This window comes from Procambarus clarkii, chromosome 56 (genome assembly GCF_040958095.1).
Source record: "Procambarus clarkii isolate CNS0578487 chromosome 56, FALCON_Pclarkii_2.0, whole genome shotgun sequence".
NCBI classification, from domain to species: domain Eukaryota; kingdom Metazoa; phylum Arthropoda; class Malacostraca; order Decapoda; family Cambaridae; genus Procambarus; species Procambarus clarkii.
Genome location: NC_091205.1, coordinates 2,907,848 through 2,913,704, shown reverse-complemented (window position 1 = coordinate 2,913,704; position 5,857 = coordinate 2,907,848).

The following is a 5,857-nucleotide window of genomic DNA, read 5'->3' as shown; positions in this document are numbered from 1 at the left end:
TGCAGTGTTTGACTTCCTTTACTGCAACTTCATTTTTTTCCTTCTCCTTGGCCACTTGTGCATAGGTGAGTTGCATATCTTTCTTGCGCTGTCCTATTCCCTGTGTAACTTCCTCCATCTGTGCTGACAAAAGCTGTTTCTCCTGTTGAATTTCCTTACCTAACCTATTGTAGTCATTTATGTTTAAATTTACTTTAACTTCTTCCAAAGCTATTTTTAAGAGTTTGTTTTCTTCTTCCATGGCTTTGCACTAAGTCTTTCACTAAACCCTCAAGACATACAACTTTGCTGTTTAAATGGTCATTACTCTCTTTCAATTTACTAATTATTTCTACATGAGAGGTCACTATAGTATCTAATATTACCAACTTGTTGTATAGACTGGTTATATCAATGCTTTCTTCAATGAATCCAGCAAAATCAAGCTTTGTTTTGTATTTCCTCTTGCCGGCGGCCATCTTGAATATTATTCTCTGCACTGGAAACACTAAGGCAACTTTTTCTCATCCAATTTTTCACTTCCCTTGGCACATTCCTGTTATCTCACCTATTTTTCAAAAGCACTATACCTTTATATACTCTGGGACACCACTCACTATCATCATCCTGTACTTCAATACTTTGGATTGTTGAAATATGCTGGAGCTCCTTTTGTCTTCCTCTTAGGAGAGAACTTGGGATAAGACTGTGTGTATGTGTGTGCTCAACTAATTGTGCTTGCGGGGGTTGAGCTTTGGCTCTTTGGTCCCGCCTCTCATCCGTCAATCAACTGGTGTACAGATTCCTGAGCCTAATGGGCTCTATCATATCTACATTTGAAACTGTGTATGGAGTCAGCCTCCACCACATCACTTCCTAGTGCATTCCATTTACTAACTACTCTGGCACTGAAAAAGTTCTTTCTAATGTCTCTGTGGCTCATTTGGGTACTCAGCTTCCACCTGTGTCCCCTTGTTCGCGTCCCTCCAGTGTTGAATAGTTCATCCTTGTTTACCCGGTCGATTCCCCTGAGGATTTTGTAGGTTGTGATCATGTCCCCCCTTACTCTTCTGTCTTCCAGTGTCGTAAGGTGCATTTCCCGCAGCCTTTCCTCATAACTCATGCCTCTTAGTTCTGGGACTAGTCAAGTAGCATACCTTTGGACTTTTTCCATCTTTGTCTTGTGCTTGACAAGGTACGGGCTCCATGCTGGGGCCGCATACTCCAGGATTGGTCCTACATATGTGGTGTACAAGATTCTGAATGATTCCTTACACAGGTTCCTGAACGCCGTTCTGATGTTAGCCAGCCTCGCATATGCCGCAAACGTTATTCTCTTTATGTGGGCTTCAGGAGACAGGTTTGGTGTGATATCAACTCCTAGATCTTTCTCTCTGTCTGTTTCATTAAGTACTTCATCTCCTATTCTGTACCCTGTGCCTGGCATCCTGTTTCCACTGCCTAGTTTCATTACTTTGCATTTACTCGGGTTGAACTTCAACAGCCATTTGTTGGACCATTCACTCAGTCTATCTAGGTCATCTTGTAGCCTCCTACTATCATCCTCTGTTTCAGTCCTCCTCATAATTTTTACATCGTCGGCAAACATTGAGAGTAACGAATCTATACCCTCTGGGAGATCATTTACATATACCAGAAACAGTATAGGTCCAAGGACTGACCCCTGCGGGACTCCACTTGTGACGTCTCGCCAATCTGAGACCTAACCCCTCTCACAGACTCGTTGTCTCCTATTGCTTAGGTACTCCTCTATCCACCGGAGTACCTTCCCTTTCACTCCAGCCTGCATCTCCAACTTTCGCACTAGCCTCTTGTGTGGCACTGTATCAAAGGCTTTCTGACAATCAAAAAATATGCAGTCTGCCCACCCTTCTCTTTCTTGCCTTATTTTTGTTGCCTGGTCGTAGAATTCAAGTAACCCTGTGAGACAGGACCTGCCATCCCTGAACCCATGTTGATGCTGTTACAAAGTTCCTTCGCTCCAGATGCTCCACTAATTTTGTTCGCACAATCTTCTCCATCAGCTTGCATGGTATGCAGGTTAGGGACACTGGCCTGTAGTTCAGTGCCTCCTGTCTATCCCCTTTCTTGTATATTGGGTCTACGTTAGCTGCTTTCCAAATATCTGGCAGTTCCCCTGTTGCCAGTGATTTGTTATACACTGTGGAGAGTGGTAGGCACAGTTCTCTTGCTCCTTCCTTTAGAACCCAAGGGGAGATTCCATCTGGGCATATAGCCTTTGTCACATCCAACTCTAGTAAACACTTCCTCACTTCCCCGCTGGTAATCTCAAACTCTTCCAGTGGTTCCTGGTTAGCTATTCCCTCACTTACCTCTGGAATTTCTCCTTGCTCTAAGGTGAAGACGTGCTGGAATTTCTTATTCAATTCCTCACACACCTCCATGTCATTCGTAGTGAATCCTTCTGCCCCTATCCTTAATTTCATAACCTGTTCCTTTACTGTTGTTTTTCTCCTGATGTGGCTATGCAACAATTTAGGCTGAGTCTTTGCCTTGCTTGCGATGTCATTTTCGTATTGTCTTTCTGCCTCTCTTCTCATCCTGACATATTCATTCTTGGCATTCTGGTATCTTTCTCTGCTCTTCAGTGTCCTGTTATTCCTATAGTTTCTCCATGCCCTTTTACTTTGCTGCTTAGCTAGCCTACATCTCTGATTAAACCATGGGTTTGTCATTTTCATTTCTCTGTTTTCCTTTTTGACTGGGAAAAACTTGTTTGCTGCGTCCTTGCACTTCTGCGTGATGTAATCCATCATATCTTGAGCCGTCTTTCCCCTGAGCTCTGTTTCCCATTCTATATCTGTTCGGAAATTTCTTATCCCCTCATAGTTTCCCTTTCGGTATGCTAACCTTTTGGTTTCGGTATCCCTCCTCGAGTTCAATAACCCTTCTTCAATCAAGTACTCAAACACCAGTACACTGTGGTCGCTCATTCCTACTGGGTCCTCAAAACCGATTTCTCTTATGTCGGAGTCGTTCAGAGTGAAGACTAGGTCGAGTCTCGCTGGTTCGTCATTGCCTCTCATCCTTGTGGGTTCTCCGACATGCTGAGTTAAAAAGTTGCTTGTCACCACCTCCAATAGTTTGGCTCTCCACGTATCCTCGCCTCCATGTGGTTCCTTGTTCTCCCAATCAATCCTTCCGTGATTGAAGTCGCCAAGATGAGTAGGTGGGATCTATTTCTACAGGCAGCAGAGGCTGCCCTCTCAATTATAGTGTTAACTGCCATGTTGTTGTTTTCATACTCTTGACTGGGTCTTCTGTCATTTGGTGGAGGGTTGTATATTACTGCAACTACTATTCTTGGTCCTCCCATTGTAATGGTGTCTGCTATGTAGTCTCTGAACTCCTCACAGCCCGGGATGGCCATCTCCTTATAACTCCATTCCTTTCTCATGTGTAGGGCCACTCCGCCTCCTCCCCTACCTTCCCTCTCTTTCCTTATTACTGTGTACTCCTGGGGAAACACGGCATTCGTTATGATTCCAGAGAGTTTTGTTTCAGTGAGTTCGATTACATCTGATTTCACTTCTTGTGCCCTTTCCCTTAGTTCACTTGTCTTGCTTGTGATCCCATCTATATTCGAGTACATCACCCTGAAACTGACTCTATTCTGCTTCTCCTCTGGGGGGGACCTGTGGGATCTGGGGTGAGTGGGAGCTGGGAGGATCTGGTACGGGGAGACTGGTGGAAGAGGAAGGGCTTGGGGGGGAGGGTAGGGAGAGGGGGTGAGAGGGGGAGGATAAAGGGGGTGAGAGGGGAAGGGTAGGGGGGGTGAGAGGGGGAGGGTAGGGGGAGAGTGAGGGGGGAGGTTTGGAGGGGGTGAGAAGGGGAGGGTTGGGGGAGCATGGGGAAGGAGAGGCTTGGGGGGATGGGGGGAGGAGGAGGGGTTTGGGGGGCAGAAAAAGGGGGAGGGCTTGGGGGGTTTGGGGGGAAAGGGAAGGCTGAGGTGGGTGAGGAAGAGGGAAGCGTTTAGGGGAGTCGTGGAGAGGGGAAGGCTTAGGGAAGGTGGGGGAGAGTGGGGGGCTTAGGGGGGCAGGGAAGTATGGAGGGTTTGGGGGTGGGAGAGCTGGGAGGGCATGTGGGAGAAGGGAGGGCTGGGGGGATGGGGGAGAAGGGGGGTCCTGGGGAGAGAGGTGAGTGGGAGGAGGGGGGTGGGTGGGAGGAGAGGGGTGGGTGGGGGGAGGGTGCATTAGGTGGGTACTTAGTGGGGGCTGACAGGGGTTGGGGCAGGTAGGGTGTCTGTTGGGTAGAATGTGGGGGTGGTGCCCCATTCCCTGTGGCTATTTCACTGTTTGAGGAGGATTCTCCACTCCCCTCCGGGGTTGTAGAGATTGTGGTTATGGCTCTCTGATTCCTTTCAATCTCCCTGCATTCCTTCCTCTCGTCTGCTGTCTGCTTTCTCTCTTCCCTTGTCATATCCCTCTGCAGGAATACTTTTTTGAACTTCTGTACATTTGCTAGACAGCTCTTCCTTGCTAACAGTTCCTCTTTCGCGATTTCGCTCATGAATACCACCTTTTCATGTGGTCTCTGTCCTTGTTGTACTTTCCAAGCCTGAAAACCATTTCAACACTTTGTTCAGTTCCCTCCATCCTTACCTCTTTAAGGATCTCTTTAACCATGTTTTTGTCCTTGTCTCTCCACTCCTTTGGGCTGGTCCCTGTTTGCTCTTTAATGCCTGCTACTACTACTGCTCTTTTTCTCTCTATCAGCTGGCTAGTACATCTAGCTGCTTCCGGAGATGAAGCCACTTCCATGGCAACTTCCCTAACTGCAGACCTGGCTTTAGGGCTCTTTTTAAGCATTTTATCAAATGAGAGCAGTGTGGTGGAGGTCCCCTCCACAGTTCCATTCCCATCTCCCTGAGGTACTGTTTGTGTCTGGTATTGCGGAGAATTCTCCTTCAGGCATCTTATCTCCTCCTAAGATGCCCTTAGTTCATCCTGCAGGTTGGCAACTGTCTCCCCAATTACCCTCAGTCCTTCACTGAATTCATCCCACATTTGCTGGAATACTCTCTTCATCCAGGCTTCCTGTCCATCCCAGCTTCTGAGTTTGTTCCAGCCATGATTGTCATCCTGTCACACACACACACACATGCATGTGTGTGTGTGTGTGTGTGTGTGTGTTAGTGTGTTCACCTAGTTGTTCACCTAGTTGTGTTTGCGGGGGTTGAGCTTTGCTCTTTCGGCCCGCCTCTCAACTGTCAATCAATTGTTTACTAATTTTTCTTCACCAAACACCACACACACACACACCTGAGGAAGCAGCACGTGACAGCTGACTAACTCCCAGGTACCTATTTACTGCTAGGTAATAGGGGCATTCAGGGTGAAAGAAACTTTGGCCATTTGTTTCTGCCTCGTGCGGGAATCTAACCCGAGCCTCAGAATTACGAGTCCTGCGCGCTATCCACCAGGCTACGAAGCCCCAGTGTGTGTGTGTATGTGTGTGTGTGTGTGTGTGTGTGTGTGTGTGTGTGTGTGTGTGTGTGTGTGTGTGTGTGTGTGTGTGTGTGTGTGTGTGTGTGTGTGTGTGTGTACTCACCTTATTGTGCTTGCGGGAGTTGAGCTTTGGCTCTTTGGTCCCGCCTCTCAACTGTCAATCAACTGGTGTACAGATTCCTGAGCCTACTGGGCTCTATCATATCTACATTTGAAACTGTGCATGGAGTCAGCCTCCACCACATCACTTCCTAGTGCATTCCATTGATTAACTACTCTGACACTGAAAAAATTCTTTCTAATGTCTCTGTGACTCATTTGGGTACTAAGTTGCCACCTGTGTCCCTTTGTTCATGTCCCACCTGTGCTGAAGAGTATGTCTTTGTCCA